This window comes from Pan paniscus, chromosome 4 (assembly GCF_029289425.2).
Source record: "Pan paniscus chromosome 4, NHGRI_mPanPan1-v2.0_pri, whole genome shotgun sequence".
Taxonomy (NCBI): domain Eukaryota; kingdom Metazoa; phylum Chordata; class Mammalia; order Primates; family Hominidae; genus Pan; species Pan paniscus.
In genome coordinates this window covers 51969386-51987382 of record NC_073253.2, presented here as the reverse complement: position 1 = coordinate 51987382, position 17997 = coordinate 51969386, and the positions used below count along the sequence as shown (strand labels likewise).

Here is a 17997-nt window from a genome sequence, read left to right as displayed (position 1 = left end):
CATGCTTATCTTACTTCTCAGTAGTATTTACACTGTAGGCCACTTCTTCCTGCTTAAAACAGTTTTTTTGTTTTTTCGTTTGTTTGTTTTGAGACAGAGTCTCGCTCTATCGCCCAGGCTGGAGTGCAGTGGTACAATCTTGGCTCACCGCGACCTCTGCCTCCTGGGTTCAAGCAATTCTCGCCTCAGCCTCCCAAGTAGCTGGGATTACAGGCACACACCACCATGTCCAGCTAATTGTATTTTTAGTAGAGATGAGGTTTCACCATGTTGGCCAGGTTGGTCTTGAACTCCTGACCTCAAGTGATCCACCCACTTCGGCCTCCCAAAATGTTGGGATAACAGCTGTGAGCCACCCCACCTGGTCTGAAACTGTTTATTTTTATTTAGAGACACTACCCTCTTTTAATACTTTGCCCTCCTGGTGGCTGTTCTTTCTCTTCATTCATCTTTTTGCTCTCCCTTGAAATGCTGCTGTGCCCCAGGGATCCACTATCAGCCATCTGATCTTCCTATGTTCTTCATGGATAAGTTTGCCCAAACATATGGCTTCTTTATCTCTCATAACTTTATACCTTCCAAATCCAAGCTTTCCTTCCAACCTTGCCTGCTGAGTTCCTGAATTATTCCCTTCTATGTATCTGTTTTGAGTATCTTGGTGTGATTGTTAATTTTGTATGTCAACTTGGACTGGGCTAAGGGATGCTCAGATAGCTGGTAGAACATTGTTTCTGGGTGTGCCTGTAAAGGTGTTTCTGGAAGAGACTAACATTTGGCTCAGTAGCCTAAGTAAAGAAGATTCCCCCTCACCAATGTGGGTAGGCATCATCCAGTCCACTGAGTAACATCCACCATCTCCTATCCTTGGACATCAGAGCTGGTTCTCAGGCCTTAAGACTCTAAAACTTACAACTGTGTTCTCTCTCCCTCTTGGTTCTCAGGTCTTCAGACTCAGACTGAATTACACCACCACCTTTCCTGATTCTCCAGCCTGCAGACGGCAGATGATGGAACTTCTCAGCCTACATAAGCATATGAGCCAATTGCCATAATAAATATACTCATAGATAGATAGATTGAGGGAGAGAGAGAGAGAGAGAGACAGAGAGACAGAGAAATTATCCTATTGATTCTGTTTCTCTGTAAGACCCTAACTAAAGTACTTAGGATCAGCATAATTTCTCTCATTGAAATCACCACATCTCCCTTAAGTTCCAGCCAGTTTCACCTTGGCTGGATGTGTTGAGGGTAAGATATGGGGGCTCATGTCACTTGTAAACTGTGCTCCAAGTGATGACTCTGCTTTTTGCAACTGACCAATTTCACAACAAACAAATAAACAAAAAAACACCTGAATGACTCAATTGCTGCTATTTCTCAAGCTATTGTACCAGAACACATTGTGATTTACCCAGTTATATCAGGCTGTCTTACAAATAACCTAAAAATTAATATGATCAACAAGTATCTTACCACATCACAGAATCCTACCTATCCCACTCCCACTACCTGACTACTTTCAAACTCGACGTCTTTGGTTCTTGGATTCTTGAATTCATAGCCAGAATTTCTCACTGGTAAGAGTTCACTCCAGTAACACGAGAACAAGAACAGGAAACACAATCAAGGAATGATTCCAAAGATCAGGAGGAAATGGTTAGTACAACAGTAATCTTTCTTAAGAATTTTCCAGTAACACTAGTTTTGCCTGTCAGGAGAGCAAAGAATTAAACATCTTAAAATCAACTCTCAAGACACTTAACATCCATTTTATACACAAGGAAGATTTCAACCAGCTACAAGTGTATAATTTAAAAATTCAGCTTATTCAGCAGAGTGAATATGGAGAAGGTAATTGCATGTCACCAATTTAGAAACATCAATCGGAAGAGAAGTTGTCCACAATCTTTTGTGGTGTTTTTCAGGATAAGGTTAAAGTGAAGGAAACATCTTTTATAAATATGTCAGGAAAAGAGGTTAGGATAATTTCTATCCACTATTTATATTTAATTTCCCCTTTTATTCTTTTTTTTTTTTCTTTTTAGATGGAGTCTTGCTCTGTCACCCAGGCTGGAGTGCAGTGGCGTGATATCAGCTCAATGAAAGCTCCACCTCCAGGGTTCAAGTCATTCTCCTGCCTCAGCCTTCCAAGTAGCTGGATCTACAGATGCACACCACCAAGCTAGGTTAATTTTTTTTTTTTTTTTGTATTTTTAGTAGAAACAGGGTTTCACCATATTGGCCAGGCTGGTCTCAAACTCCTGACCTCATGTGATCTGCCCACCTCAGCCTCCCAAAGTATTGGGATTACAGGCATGAATCACTGTGTCCAGCCACCCCTTTTATTCTAAAACTATACCATTGTTGCTATTTGAGCGTTAAATACAAGCTACAATAAACAAGGAAATGGACAAACCATTTATCTAAAATGTCCAAATACAGTTTTAAAAGAGTCTCCAGTGAAGGCACTTTTGAAGAGCCAGCATTGACTTCTTGTTGAGCAAATAAGTAATTGTTAAAGTAAATCTACCATCTGAAATAACTCAGACTCATTGGAACCCTTTGAAAAAGATACTTGATTCTCATTAGAAGTAGAATCGTTGATTTTCCATTCCCTCTTTTATGGTTTGAACACAGATGAGACTTTAATCAAACATAATTTGAAATGACAATTTGAAATGCTATGAAAACATTATTCTGTGTGAAAAGCAAGACTTTGTGACTGAACATATGAACAGACACTTTCACGTCTTCCATTCATTTTTCTCTAGATTTCCAAAACAGGTTTTTTATCACCCTGGGAGAAGAACAGTTCTTAGCTGCTCAGGGACTACCTTTAGCAGTATGGGAAAAGTAGTTTACTCTCCCATCTCATTCAATCCCTGTTCTTGGCTGTAATCGTGACAATTAACTTTAATTGTAATGGCAGCCAGTCTGATGAAGACTGTGGACAGTTAGGGACAGAGCTGAAACCACTATACACTCATTTCCCCAAAGACCATGTACCTTCAGGGGGTAATGACTTTGTGTCATTATATCCTGATCCAAAATTCAGCTGATAGACTAAAGGGTAACAGTTCTATTTCCCATTACCAAGAAGCCCAGGCTAGTGGTTCCTATTCATGTTGTGATAGTCTCCAATAAGTTTCTTATTAAATTTCTTACTGCTTGAAGCTTAGAAGACTTTCTTTTTAGTGGTACACCACATTTTATCAGGAAGGTATATTTTAGAAAAGGTAAAAAAAAAAGAATATGAAGGGTATATCAGAGCAAGACTAATACATGGTAAGACACTTCTTTGATATATTTAAATGAGAAAAAGAAAAACATAAATATATGTCAGCTCCAGCAAAGAAAAAAAAGCCAACATTTTTGCTTTTTTTCTACTATATTACAGCTTATGTCAGTAGCTAGAAAGATTATAAATTTTTTTTTGCATTTCAACCACTCTTTCAACAATATATGAAAAGCACAGGCATAAACATATTATTTATTTAAAACTAAGCATCCAGTTATAGTCCAGAGATCACTATAGAAAGTTCGTAAGTGGATCCCTGAGGCAATGGAAACCAGATTTTTTTCTGTCCCCAAAAGACTCATTTCCAGACCCCATGGGGGTTTATCAAGCCCAGTTTCAAGTGTCCTGATCCTTTCAGACTCCAATTAACTTGTGCTGTTATGCTGGTTTTAATTCAGGCCTGTGTTGCTCATCTCCAGTGAGGAAAAACCAACATAGGCAATGAGGTTAAGCAAAGTGGTGGTTGGGAATTTGCAAGGGGAAAATAAAGTCCCCAAGAGAGAGAACACACATTCTAAGCTACCTTGACTATTATAAAGAGTCTCTGATAACCTCATAGTGCCTGGGCTAAGGGTTGACAACAAAGGTAGGCACCCACCCAATGGCTCTGACAGAATCAGAGATCGTGTTTAGCAGGCCTGCTAGAGGCAAACATGTTTTAGTTTCAATTTTTAATTTTTTTATTTCAATAGGTTTTGGGGGAATAGGTGGTGTTTGGTTACATGAATAAGTTCAAGTTATTTAGTGGTGATTTCTGAGATTTTGGTGCACCCGTCACCCAAGCAGTGTCCACTGTGCCCAATCTGTAGTCATTTATCCCTTGCCTCCTCCCACCCTTTTTCCCCAGAGTCCCCAAAGTCCAATGTGTCATTCTTATGCCTTTGCATCCTCATAGCTTAGCTCCCACACATGAATGAGAACATACAATGTCTGTTTTTTCCATTCCTGAGTTACTTCATTTATAATACTAGTCTCCAGATCAGGCGCAGTGGCTCATGCCTGTAATCCCAGCACTTTGGGAGGCTAAGGCAGGTGGATCACTTGAGGTCAGGAGTTCAAGACCAGCCTGGTCAACGTGGTGAAACCTGTCTCTACTAAAAATACAAAAATTAGCTGGGTGTGGTGGCATGTGCCTATAGTCCCAGTTACACAGGAGGCTGAGCCAGGAGAATCGCTTGAACCTGAGAGACAGAGGTTGCAATGAGCCAAGATCTTGCCAGTCCAGCCTGGGCAACAGAGCAAGACTCTGTCTCAATAAAATAAAATAAAAAAGAATAGAAAAAAATAAAAATCTCCAATTCCATCCAGGTTGCTGCGAATGCCATTATTTTATTCCTTTTTATGGCTGAGTAGTATTCCATGGTGTGTCTGTGTACATATATATGTGTGTGAGTACATATATATACACATATATGTGTATATATATACATATATGTATATATGTGTATATATGTGTATATACATATGTGTATATGTGTATATATGTGTATATATGTATATATGTGTGTATATATGTGTATATGTATATACACATATATGTATATACACATATATGTATATACACATATATGTATATACACATATATATGTATATACACATATATGTATATATATATACACATATATATGTATATGTATATCACATTTTCTTTATCCACTCATTGATTGATGGGAATTTGGGCTGGTCTCATATTTTTACAATTGCAAATTGTGCTGCTATAAACATGAGTGTGCAAGTATCTTTTTTGTACAGTGACTTCTCTGGGTACATACCTAGTAGTAGGATTGCTGGATCAAACGGTAGATCTACTTTTAGTTCTTTAAGGAATCTCCACACTATTTTCCATAGTGGTTGTACTAGTTTACATTCCCACCAACTGTGTAAAAGTTTCCCTTTTTTGCCACATCCACACCAACATCTATTATTTATTGATTTTTTGATTATGACCATTCTTGCAAGAGTGAGGTGGTATCGCATTGTGGTTTTGATTTGCATTTCCCTAATCATTAGTGATGTTGAGCATTTTTCCATATGCTTCTTGGCAATTTGTGTATCTTCTCTGGAGAATTGTCTACTCATGCACTTAGCCCACTTTTTGATGGGATTGTTTGTTTTTTTCTTGCTGATTTGAGTTCCTTGTAGATTCTGGATATTAGTCCTTTGTTGGATGTACAGATTGTGAAGATTTTCTCCCACTTTGTGGGCTGTCTGTTAACTCTGCTGCTGGTTATTATTATTATTTTGCTGGGCAGAAGCTCTTTAATTTAATTAAGTCCCATCTATTTATCTTTGATTTTGTTGCATTTGCTTTTGGGTTCTTGGTCATAAAGTCTTGAGGCAAACAGATCTTTACAGCACACATCAGGGACTGGGGAGAGCCTGAGGAGGGCTGGCTTTCCCTACTGTGTCCCCCTCCTTTTTCCTGCCTTACATACATGTCTCTCTCATTTCATTCCTGTGAGTCAATTCTGAAACTGTTGAAAGAGGATTGGCTATACTTCCCATCAGCCACCTAGCAGCCTTCAACCACAACCAGCTTTTCTTAAACGCATGGCTGGCTTCAGAAGAGAAAGCAAGGAGAAAAAGACAAAGAAAAAAGGTAGACAACATCCAGACAGTAGGGAGGCAGCTCTGAGGCTTTTGCATGGAAGATACTGATTCCACATCAGCAAGCCAAATAGGCACTTTGAAGAGTGCCTAGACTTGAGTCAGTCATGGGTAACAATCTTTGAATAGGATGACTACAGCTGGTCATATACTTAAGCAAGGTTTAGACTAAACAATGTGGCCTGTGTGCCTTTTTTAGTGTTTATTACATTCCATTTGCACTAATCCCCTTGACATTAAAAAAAAATCTTCTATGGATGCAAATTCACACTATATTATTTCCATGCATGTAAATAATCATATATATGGCAATAACAATATTAGCTAACATATATTCATACTTGCTGTGGCCACATACTCAGTATTGCACTAAGCATTTCACTTGTCTTATCTCAGTTTATTTTTACAACAAACCCTATAAGAAAATGTCCCCTCAGGAGGCTTATCTGTGAAATACTGTACAATCCCCGCACTCAACTGATGAGAAGACTGAGGTCACATAGCCAACAAGTGGTAGAAGAGTTGGTACTCAAACCAAGGTATTTCTGGCCCCAAAGCCATTTTCTTAATCCTTACCCAACACTGCTCTGAGAACAAATCTCAGATCTCATTTATCTGAGCCTCAGATTCCTCAGTTTAGTGAGAGGACTGAATGGTACTATCTGCCAGCTCTGAAATGCTCTACTAAATGAAGGCTTGCTAACTTTGCAGGAAAAAAAGCCATTGAGTCAGGATTTACAATCACATCTCTCTTTTGGTCAGAACTTCAGGTATGTTTCTGAATAAGTGTTTCCACAGTTTCCTCCTGTGTGTGGTGAATCTGAGAATGTCCTCTTTTGTTAAAAAAAAAAAAATCCTCCCCTAGATTCCACATACCAGCTGTAACCTTTTTCTTTGCCCCTTTTATAACCAATGCCTCATAACAGTGGTCAATACTTGCTGCCAACCCTTCCTCATTGTCCATTCTTGCCATCCTGCTCCAGTTTGGCTTTTGCCCAACAATCCACAGAAACCCCTCTTATCAAGGTCTCCTTCAGCCTCCATGATGATCTTCACCTGGAAGGAAACTATAGTTCCATGATACAGAAGAACAGGCAAAAGAAAAAAAAAAGGCATCTACAGAACAAAACAACATTTGTGAACTATCTTCCCTGAAACTCTTAAGCTAAGTACAAAATGCAAATACACATCATTAGACATGTATTCATTATTTTTCATAAAATATCTTAGTACCACAAGAGTTTCTTTTCCTTATTACACTGGTAGTTATTGTGTTCAGGAAAACTGTTAAGTAGTTTAGATTTTATTTGAACAAATATACCTATTTTGCTATTGCTATATATCACCTTAGCATATACTAGGATTATATTACATTTGTTGAGGCTGCCTAAACTAAAGAAAATTTCAATATTTTGTAGCCATAGGAGATCATCTGAATTGCCTTCCTTGGGCTTAGGTAGGAAAACAGGCTGAAGGATTAATGACTCACCTAATGTCACATAACTCATAATGGTAGACCTGGAACTAGAAGCCAAATCTCAGAATTCAAACCGAGAATCATGCCATAATACCATTCTCCCTTGATATATTTCAAAAGAGGAGTGGATTTGACAGAGTGAGATATGCCTTTTACTAGTCAGTAAGTGACAAGACAGTACTTAAGAAGAATTCTGAATCTCTCCTTTCTAACCCGCCTATTCCCACCCTGTTCTCAATATGTGCTTTGGCCACTTGGGAAGTGGTCCCAAGTCATTGTTTAGTCATGTTAGCTACAGTAATTAGATTTGCAAATGTTTCATCATTAAAAAAATTAGATTAGATTCAAAGTTATATCAATAATAACACCATTTTTATTCATTTTCATTCCAATATGCTTTTCGGAGTAGAAAATAATACAGGAGGTACAGTTAAAGCTAGTACACCAGGAACTTGGCCTGACATGCAGGCTGTCTTAGGGATGCCTCAGCCTGTCCTCTAGGTTCTACGATAGGAATGGGAATGCCTGTGTACAATTGTCACCACCATGTATGGCAAAGCAGTGGTTTCAAGATGGCCAAAAGGCAGCTCAGATGTTTGGTATGAGACATTCTCACATTGCTTTGCTTTCTTGTTACTAAACATACTACATATTGGGCAGATAATTCTTTAGAACAGAAAAGTTTGGAAACAAATTTTCTAGATGTTCATGGTTGGAGGATCAGTAGAGGACATAGCTCTCCAACCAAATCCCATTCCATCTGGTCATGAGCCAGATAAGCCAGCCACCGGCTGGGCAAATAGCATTGATGAGAAGAAAAGATGTTCCCTTTAGACTGAAGAGATTGGTTTCATAAGAAACCAACCCTGACAAATTTTTCTGTTTCTTTAAAACACAATACTACATTTAAAATGGAGTTGGCCTATGTATCTTTGACCAAATCTTGTTTTCACTTCTGAAATTAGCAGCAACAAGGGAGTTGGGGGGAAAAGCCACCCTCCTCCATCTCCCTGAAGGCCAGAACAGCAGGTGTGCCTATTTTCAGAGGTAAGTGAAATATTTGCCAAATCATTTGGCACATTTCAACACAAAATGTGCCAAATTACCTGTCAAGGCTAAATGGCCTTTTTAGAAGAAAGATAAATGGCCTTCCATACACATTTGCATGGACCCACAGTGCCATCCAGTGGCTCATTATATAGGTCACAAGTGTGCAGGGCTCCACTTGTCTCCCAGGGTTTGGTTCCAAGCTGACCATCCTTGTTATGGCATTGGTTTATTTGGTACCCAGAGCCTTTGGGACTTGGTAAGGTGCAATGCATGCATTTGAAATGAGCTGGGTTGGAGGAGAGTTGGTGTCAAAGCTTGGATGTCTTGCCTATGGTGTCTTGGTGACAGCGCAAGTTTTAGAGATTCTCCAACTAGCAAACATCCATGTACCTTCTTGCATTGAATCAATGCCAAGAACAACTTACTAAACATGTCTAAACATCCCAGATCTTTGTGTTTAGTCTCTAGGCTTTGTCACCTTATGGGGACTGGGCCAGCCAGAGTATAGCAATCAACTTCATTTTACTTCCACTTGGTAAACAATTTTAAAATTCTCTACTTGTCCAATTTCTCCTTTACAATGCTTTTTTTAAGGGACTGAATTTCTCTTTACCAAGAATTCCAGGACTGCTGGGCCATATAAGTTGACGAAAAGTAAGTAAAGAGGAAGGAAGTTAGGAAATAAAAGAGGGAGAAAGAAAAAACAGAGAAGACAGGTTTGATTCTCTTCTTTTCAGACAACTGAAGGGTCAAGCTGACACTATCTCTTCAAATGTCAGTTTCTATAAACTGTAGAGCAAACAGGGTTTTTTAAAGGAAAATGGATCGTATGGTAACAGCAGCAGCTGTATATTCCCATAAAGAGGTAGATTCCTTTTCAGATAGTAGCTGTGCAATGCTTGTAACAAAACACGGAGCTGGACCAATCAAAAGAACTGAGAACTGCTTTACTCACTCACCAGGTTGGTTCTGAAGGGGTCAGAGTTCTCACTGGGGGAACATTCTGGAAAGGAAACAAGAATCTGAACAGAAATTACAGATCGCTACAAATAGGTTGATTCTTTTCCCATTGGCTTTCCCAGCACAGCTGGACAGTGACCTGTAACATGGTTTAGCTTTAAATTATCTGAACCTGTCAGACTAGATTTAGACATTTTGGTTTGTCACTTTTTCACCTTTTTTTTAAAGGTTCCATCAAGCAAATCCACTGCTCTGATCAGCAGCCTGTTTCCTTCCCAAATAATTTAAATCCATGTGGTTCTAATCTTGACAGACCTGGGTAGACCATACCCACTGGGGCTATAGCTGCCATTTTCCATTTGCTATTTAATTTTATTTTATTTTAATACACTATTTGAAATAATCAGAATTGAAGGAAACATGAAGACTATTAACTAGGCTAATATCCCCATTTTACAGACATGAAAATTGAGGCCCATTTTCCAGTCTTCCTTGTCTAAATGAATACAAATCTTTGGCCTACAGTAAGAGGACATAATAGAAAAAGAGTCAGTTACTTTCACATTTTTTACATTAAGGAAATATCTCCAAACTTGATGTCTTCAACAAATATAATCTAAGAGTTTGGTGAAAAGATTAAGAGAATAGTGTAACTACATTTGTGTCCCCTCCTGCTGCATTCCGGGAGAGGATGTGGAATCTTCAGTGATACGTGGAATGACATACCCATTTGTGCTCTGGTAACAGAGATTCTGAGTTGCCCAGTTCTGGTGTCACTAACAGTCGGGCTGACTCTTTTGGACTTTGAAGCCTTGTAATGGAGAAATTGTGGTTTTTCTGGATTATTCCATCTGAGATGAAAAAAGGCTTAAAAAACAAGTTCTGTAAACACAGTGCCTGATCAAAGACTTGGGAGAATGATATTATATAAATGCCTGTCTGAACAGTAGAAGCCCAATTAGGAAAGGACATGGGAAAAAAAACTATTTAAAGAAATCATGATTAGGCTACTGGCTGCCAAGAATGTCTTGCTTAACAGATTACAGATGATTCCCTATTGGAAGAAGGCCTCCTAAAGCAATAGCCATAGGACAGAATGATGGAGAACTGCAGGCCAGAGCAGTTGCTTAGCTGAGATTCAGGGGAGGGGCCTTAAAGTGAAAATCGGTACTGTGTATTCTCTTTTAGAGTCTCTGTCACATCAAGATTCAAGATCTTGTGGTTACAGTAGAGAAATACCCACTCTAACCAGTTCAAGTTAAAAAATAAAAACAGGCTGGGCACGGTGGCTCACGCCTGTAATCCCAGCACTTTGGGAGGCCGAGGCAGGCGGATCACGAGGTCAAGAGATCAAGACCATCCTGGCTAACATGGTGAAACCCCATCTCTACTAAAAATACAAAAAATTAGCCAGGTGTGGTGGCGGGCGCCTGTAGTCCCAGCTACTCGGGAGGCTGAGGCAGGAGAATGGCGTGAACCCGGGAGGCGGAGCTGGCAGTGAGCCGCCATCGCGCCACTGCACTCCAGCTTGGGTGACGGAGCGAGACTCCATCTCAATAAATAAATAAATAAATAAATAAATAAATAAATAAATAAAATAAAATAACAATCCCAAAAAGATGAGTCAGTTATTGTTAGACCTCATCTGACAATCAGACACCCATGGGCATAAAGCAAAGTTCAGCTGGATCTCAATAAGGCCTCAAACTTAGAACTCAAGAGTCAGTAACTGAGTACTGATAGAGATATCTCTCTCCTCTTCCTTCCCTATCAATACATATTTATGGACACCTATATTAATAAGCAAAATATACAAAGATTTCATCCTTGTGTAGCTTTGCATTCTAACTTTCCTGCCCCATCCCCATTTCTACACCTCCCTGCCATCTGTTATTTGTTCCATTCTTCTCTTTACAAATGAGCTTTCCTGACTTACTCTTAGTCTCAGCTTCTCTATAACTTCAGCAGGGATTGACTTTCACTATGTTACAGAATCCAGCTCTGATTCTCTATGACCTTCTATCTGTAGAGTTTTCCAACTAAATGCTTACAGTTAGCCACCTCAACCATTGGCTGGCTCTGAGTAAGAAGTCATTCCTGATGAAAGTTACAAGGTGTAAACATGGTGGCCTAGGCTAATCTCTTGGTCTCAAGTCACTAATGGATGCAGTCATTGATAGGGTCCTTGATGGACAAAGTTCTCAGAAAAAAATGGGCTGTTGTTGAGGTAGACATCCCAAAATACATCTACCATTTAATTATATATTTGTTCAAGTTTATATGAATATTCTATGATAAATTTTAGAATATGTCCCTGACTATGCTAGACTACTAAATCTTCCTTTCATAGCACGAATTTCAAGATGATGTGGTCAATTTATGCCAAAATGTCTATCACTTTCCCATCACTAGCCAGTTCTTCTTTGTTGGTCAGGATTTAGAATCAAGTAGAAATTTGCCCAATTGCTTTCTCTAACTTCTAAACTATGAAATTATCAACAAGACAATTCAACAATTTACCAGATGCTCTGCTTTTAGCAGAATGACACTTGCAGCATATGTCCAACTAGAGTAATGAGGTATTTCAGCAATCTTGTTTCTGTGCCAAATTTCAAAAAAAAAGTCATCCATATTATTGTCTAAGATTCTTCAAGTCTATGTCTAGTTTTGAGGCTGTGGTAGTGGTTATGAAAATCATGATATTACTTTGGTGTCTCTTTTCTGTTGTCCTCTAGCAAGTTCTTTGCCAGGTCTTATCCTTATCCTAACTCTCAACAGGGTTACTTTGCGGAAAAACTCCTGTAAATATCAATAGATACATTTACTCATTTAGGAACAAGTAACAGATATGATATTATAAGACCTCAGCAGTGATTTTCTGTTTGCTGTTGGAACTGCCCATTTTAAGAGGTTTTGCCTGGGCTTGTTATGAGCCATGTAAAATCCTTTCCACTGCATTTCTGCTCCAGAAGGCTATCTTGCGACACCTCAGTGACAGTGATAAAAAGGGCCAAAATTGGGTGAAGCTCAATTGTGCATTCAGATATATGCAGAAAGTCAGGTAATGTGGTCAGCCTTGGGATGCCATGCTCAGAAGGAGTCTCTGTGAGCATCAGTAGTGTGAGCATCTTGTTGGGTATGTGAAGGATGAATGGGATCATTCTGAAATGAAACTAGAGCTAATTTGTTGAGCGGAATCACAGACAACTGACAACAAGCTTTACAATATTAAGAGTCTTCCATTTGAACTTCACAAATACAGGTACGCAGACATCCACCATGACAATCAACTTGTCACATACTGGTACAGCTGTTATACATCTGTCTGGTTCCTGGCAGAATAATTTTCTTCATCAAATTTGTCAAAATGGGAAATCCATCTGTTGGCTGATGATAGTAGAAACTTTCTGTGCAAGGCGAAGTATAGGATCATCAGAAGGTTACCAATAATTTGGGAAAGTTTAGGGCCTTAGACATAAATGATTTCTGCTGATACTGTCACTCTTGAATGAGCAACACTCTAGAAGACTGAGCTGAGAAGCTTTTTCTATGAGATATCTTCATCAAAGTATCTGCTTTTACATAATAGGATAAAGTTTATGTTGCCTGTAATTGTATCAGCCATAACCTACTGCAGTTTTAAATTGACTTCTGCTTTTTAAATAGCTCCTATATGAAGATATCACTGAGTCCCCACAATAACCCTGTGAAATGTTAGAGCACTTCATAATGCCTTCATTTAGTATATGAGGATACTGAAAGGCATGATAAATTATACAGCTTGCTCAAAGGCTCTAGAAATTGCATGACTTTCTCAAAGTCATATGCCCTTGTTAGTGAGCAAAGTGACTAGAACAGTCTAGGTATTCTGACTCCTGGCCCAACACTCTTCACCACAGCACTTTATTTTCTTTTCTTTCACATTGAGCAAATCTCATCCAATGGTTATTCTTTTGGTCCAAAATGGCTGCCTCAGCTCCTACCTTCACATTTGTCTCTCAGCCATAAAAGTAAGATATGAGAAATTTACTTACCTTCCACTGGTTAAAATTTAGCCACATGGTCACATACAGCCATAGATCACCTGTAAAATTTAGTCTTTTTTTTTTATGAACAACCATGTGCCCTGCTAAAATTCAGGGGGAGTCTATTACTAAAAAAAGAAAGAAAGAATAAATTTGAGGAGACAAGTGCCTGCTACAAGTATCCAAAGAGAACACCAAGTAAAAATGGCTCCACCTACATCTTGTTTGGGGTGATATAATTTTAAGAGCAATGTTTTCTGGGTTGAAATGGGGCCTTCTAAATGGCTCTCAGAATGTCAACAAGCAATTGCTTTCCTGGACCACTCAGTTCCCAAAGAATTTTAGTATAGGAGACTTAGGCACAGCTGTAGATAGCACTTTGTAGTTTATGAAATTATATCATGATCATTTGATCAACATTTTAGCAAAGTTATCCAATTTCAATATAGAATGAACAGGCTTACACTAAAATGGAAAGGGTGGGCCATGAGAAAGAGTGGATGTTGTGCTGAAGCCCATCCCCCCAAAAATAATTAAAGAGCCTTAGTTCTATAATGTTTTCTCATACCTCTAATCTCATGGTTCCCCAAAAGATTTGTAATTGATGCCCTTGGTCTTGGTTCTCATTGTGAAATAAGGATAGATCCTAGAGCCTTCAACATTCTACCACTGGGAGAGCAGTTTCAAAAGAGAAATCCAGTAGGCCAAAAGAGAAAATCTGATGAATAATGAAGCACAAAGAAAGTAGAAGCTGAGAAAATAGTTTCGTGGAGGAGCTCAGTATAAGAAGGGGAAATGCACAGCAAATGATGGTGGATGACAGATACAATTCTTTCTCTGGCTACTTTCACCTTTCTTTGAGATTTTTGTTTCTCTCATTCTACTTACATTCACCCTTCCTCTCATTGTGATTTCTGTCTTTTCAGTGGATTTTGAATAATCTGACCTTGAATCTCTTAAATATGACTATATCAGTAGCTCCTTTGTAGCAACTTTGTGTGTGTGCACATATAAAAGAAAATCCTATGGCATCTCAAAAGGTAATGACTGGATTCATTCAATTAGAGTCAAGAATACTGTGTTTCTCTTTTGGGAATCTCTCTGGCAGCCCCAGTGACAAAGCAAGGGGAGAAATGGGTGAGATGAAATTCCTTCTTTTGCTAAACCACAAGGGCCCTAGCTTGCCATTTCACAAGGCATTGCCTTTTCCACTCATCAGAGTAAGGCAACAGCCCCCAGAGCGATCTTGTAATTATACACAGCTTTGCTCTTACAAGGTGATATGCAGATTGAGCTCATTTATCAACTCTTCACTTATCAAGGATGATTATTTTAAAGACAGTAAAATTTGCTGCCTTTTAAAAACATGGGGGATAGTTTCTCCACTGATAGTTTCTTCTGAATAAAATTATATTGGAATATACAACTCAGCCTCTAGGCAGAAATAAGTGCTTTTCACCAGCCCTGTCTTTGTCATCCTGGAGCACAGCTATCATTTGTTTTTAGTGTGTTCTTGTAGATGAGCCACCCCTGCTCATCATTTCAGCACTGGAATCCTTTGGAATGTTCAATCTCCTGAATTTCAAATGCACTGGAAAGCCCACTGCTCATCTCCTTACAGGAACAGTGAAGCCAAAAACAATGTATCTGCATGGAGCTGTAGAGATTATGGGCTTCCAGATGTATGTGGACTCCTGATGCCTCAGTTCCTCCACAGCTCTCGCCTATGCCCCTGCCTCTTTCAGATGGACTGCAAACTAAAGCCCCTCCTGTCAGACCTGGGACCTAGGCTCAGCCATGGCTGCTGGGTTCCAATATTGGCCTCCTATGGGGCCCTCTTTTGCAGAACAGCTCAAAATAATGCAGTGTTCCCAAGGAGCTCTGGGTTCCTGGCATGCTCTGGACTCCTGGTTGCTCACCTTCTACCCCTACCTACCACACTGGTACAGCACCAGCAACAGGCTTCAGGTTGAGGCCTTCTGCTTAGTTTTGACAATTCCCCATCACTGATGCCCCTGTAAGATGAGACAATTATTGAACCCTCCGTCAGCAGGAAACTGGGATGCTGTGTCATCCTCCTGCCAGTCTTCAGGGCTGGGGTCCTGCCACTTAAATACAGATTCTCTAGAGAACAATAGCCCACACTCTTGGCTACTGAACCTCAATTGCCTTAAGAGGAAAAATAGCACACACTAGACCCTGAGCTAAGCTGGAATTTGTTCTCTTATGGTAGAGAGTCTCATACATGTTGGCTTTAATCTTCAACCTCTTAAAAACATAAATTGCAGTCAAGTGATATCGTATATTTATTTAATTTAGATAATTCAAGTACGCATCCTCTCTCAAAAATTAAAAAATATAAAATATTTCTCACATGATTTTATATACTTTATTTAATCTATATATTTTGCTTACTCTCTATATTATACATTTATAAATATATATTATGATACAATGCAAATCCCAGGCACAGGGCCAATCACTGATAAATAGCAGGTGATCTCTTTGGACTGTCAAACCAGCCATGTCAGAACCGCACTCCACTTCATTAGCCTGAACCACCAGGCAAATGGGTCCCCAAGTCCCTGCTCAGCCCCCTTCCTACCAAATGCCTAATACTAAGGATGCATGATGCCTGAGTTGCCAGAAGCTTTGTCAGCTGACAGTATACCAACAGGGCCATCATCTTATTCATAACACCGAGTACAGTGAAGCACACTTAGAGCAGCTAGTTTGGACACCACTTGTTTGTACTGGCCCTGGAAAGAGAGAAATATTTAGCATTTTGCCGCTAACCACAAAGAGGCACTATTTGAATACTATACTTGGGAAAGGAAGAATATTCATGACTGTCATTTTCCACCCCTTTCTGGATTCTCATCCCAGCTGTACCTATAACTAATTCTCAGGAGCTAGAGCAAATCATCTAACTCTTCCAGGCCTAGGTTTCCTTATCTGCATAATAAGATGGTTGAGCCACTTGTTCTTTCTTGTTCCTTCCAACTCTGACGTTTTGTAGTTTCTTACACACACACACAAAGATTTTTCCCATCAGACACCTGGTTCCTGTAGTTTCCCTAAAGTAGAGCTTGAAACTTGCTAAAGAGCCCCAGAGCACGGCTTGATGGAATGTCTTCCAGCCCAGACTTGGTGGTTTGTCCACATCAGAGCCTTAGGTGTTATCTGATATGTACCTGTGAAGTCAGGGGGCTTCCTCACTGTAGGGAGATCCTGCCCAGGATGAAAGCTATGGTGGTCACACTGGGGAAGATGACCTCTTTCCTGTCAAGGGCAATGGCATGGTTATTATTAATATCTTTCATTAATTTGTTTCACATCTTTTTGCACAAAGCCGAAATAAAGAAGGAAGGGAGGAAGGGAGAGAGGAAAGAAGGGAAAGGAAAGGAAGGGAAGGGAAGGGGAGGGAAGGGGAGGAAAGGGGAGGGGAGGGAAGGGGAGGGAAGGGGAGGGGAGGGAAGGGGAGGGAAGGGGAGGGGAGGGAAGGGGAGGGAAGGGGAGGGGAGGGAAGGGGAGGGAAGGGGAGGGGAGGGAAGGGGAGGGGAGGGAAGGGGAGGGAAGGGGAGGGGAGGGAAGGGGAGGGGAGGGGAGGGAAAGGGAGGGGAGGGGAGGGGAGGGCAGGGCAGGGAGAAGGAAGGGTGGGCAAGCAGGCCCAAAAGAAGAGTAAATCTTATTGAAAGTCAATTTGAATTTCTTTCTGGGTATAAGACAGCTTCACAAATGGAAAAATTATTATCTATGAGTACAACTTTTCAAATTTAAGAGAGTCAGAAAACTTAAGGCCAGAGACTCTGCACAGCAAACAGCTCCTGCATCCAGGCTTTCTGTCCCAGTAGCTCCTATCCAGGTGATTTGAATGAATCTGAAGGCAAAATTTGATTGGATCATTTACTTGCTTTTCTGCATCCAAGCCACTCTGGTACTTCTCCAACTTCTCTGAACTAATGCATCTCATCAAGCCGACTTGATGTGCTGCTCTGCCCAGCCTTCAGCAGAACATCTCCTGGGACTACCTAAAAGCAGATTACCCTCTTGCTCCTTTTGAATTTGCATCAAGATGAAATCCAGTTCAAGGAAACAGCAAAGGCAGCCTTAAACAGGGAAAGCAAAGGAGATTTTGCAAGACAGCAAACAGCTCTCTGAAGACCAGAGAGAAAGAAGAGGGAATTGACTTCTGCTTTGGTTGACATTAATTGACTTCCCAGGAGTCTATAAGACCAACTGATCATCTTCTGCCCATAACATCCAGTCCAGGTGTCATTTCCCCCATAAGGTGTCTTTGGATGCCTACCTTCTTCCCCATCCTCTTGGAGACTGGAAATATTCTTTCTCTCTCCCCTCCTTCACACTCTCAGAGCACTTAATATTCCCTACTGTGTAGACTTACTACTATTATAATATCCCCCTTCTAGATGGTGAGTTCCTTTAAGGGCAGAGATTACTTGAGAATCTGAATATAACTTAGAACTAAATATCATTTATGTAGTTATATAGCAGCTATAGATATAGAAATATGTTCCACCATGCCTGAGCACAGTAGGGACTGGATAACTATTTGGCA

The 17997-nt window shown here is 39.9% G+C and overlaps 1 pseudogene; it reads right to left on the bottom strand.

Moving 5' to 3' along the window:
• Window positions 1-17997, bottom strand: part of LOC134730475 (uncharacterized) — a 50709-nt pseudogene that overhangs the window by 16951 nt on the left and 15761 nt on the right.